Here is a 1,251-nt window from a genome sequence, read left to right as displayed (position 1 = left end):
CGTTTAGACTATAGTCAAGGATTTTTCAGCTTCTCATGCCCAGCCAGCGAGAAAGCTGGAGGGGCACAAGAAGTCGGCACAGGACACAGCCAGGGCAGCTGACCCAAACTGGCCGATGGTGTATTCCATACCATGGGACGTCCCATCTAGTTTAGGAACTGGGAAGGGGGGGTGGGGAATCGCTGCTCGGGGACTGGCTGGGGGGCGGGCGGTGTCGGTCGGCGGGGGGTGAGCAATTGCCCTGCGCATCATTTGTACATTCCAATCCTTTTATTACTACTGTTGTCATTTTATTAGTGTTATCATTATCATTATTAGTTTCTTCTTTTCTGTTCTGTTAAATCGTTCTTATCTCAACCCAGGAGTTTTACTTCTTTTCCTGATTTTCTCCCCCATCCCACTGGATGGGGGGGGAGTGAGTGAGTGAGTGGCTGCGTGGTGCTTAGTTGCTGGCTGGGGTTAAACCATGACAACCAGTATAAATCCAATTTAGGGATTGAGACATAGCTATGACAACACACAAACCAAAAGAAAAGTCTTAGCTAAGGAAGTGATGCATGGTTGAAGGATGAGAGACAGCAGGTATATGTGGAAAAGAGACGGATTCACAGGGTGCCCAGAGAGGTTGTGCAGCCTTTCTCTCTGGAGGTTTCCAAGACCAGACTGGATAAAGACCTGTACAACTTGTGCGGTCTCAGAGCTGACCCTGCTTTGGGCAGACGGTTGGACTGGAGACCTCCTGAGGTCCCTTCCAACCTGAATTTCCCTATGAAAAATAATGGCTACAGATCTACATGGTGATGTATGGGAAAATATTAATAGCCCACAGGAGTAAGTCAGTGTTTACTGAGCTTCCTTCCATAGTCATTATTATATTAAATTTGTACAACCTCAAGAAAGAACAGATTTTCATTTCTTTTAACGGTTGGGATCACCCAATTGCTCCCATAATACATATTATGGAATATTTTGCTGGTCATATCTTCAAGATGGCAGAACCCAATTTTCAAACAGCTATAGATGTTTACGGTTGAAAATAGAGCCTGATTTTGGAACCACAGCACATTTTATAGGTAGCTTGCTGAAGCAAATACCCTTTTATATGACCATTTGAATCAGTCAGGATTTATCACTGTGAAGGGGCCAGGGCCATAAAATATAACAGGGCATAGACTCCCTACTAAAGAATCTTCTAGTCTGCTGTTTTTTTAAAAACGTATAGCATTTTATAATCCTATAGCAAATTCTATA

Source organism: Haliaeetus leucocephalus, unplaced genomic scaffold (genome assembly GCF_000737465.1).
Source record: "Haliaeetus leucocephalus isolate CR32 unplaced genomic scaffold, Haliaeetus_leucocephalus-4.0 Scaffold616, whole genome shotgun sequence".
In the NCBI taxonomy this organism is placed as follows: domain Eukaryota; kingdom Metazoa; phylum Chordata; class Aves; order Accipitriformes; family Accipitridae; genus Haliaeetus; species Haliaeetus leucocephalus.
This window is presented reverse-complemented; position numbering follows the sequence as displayed.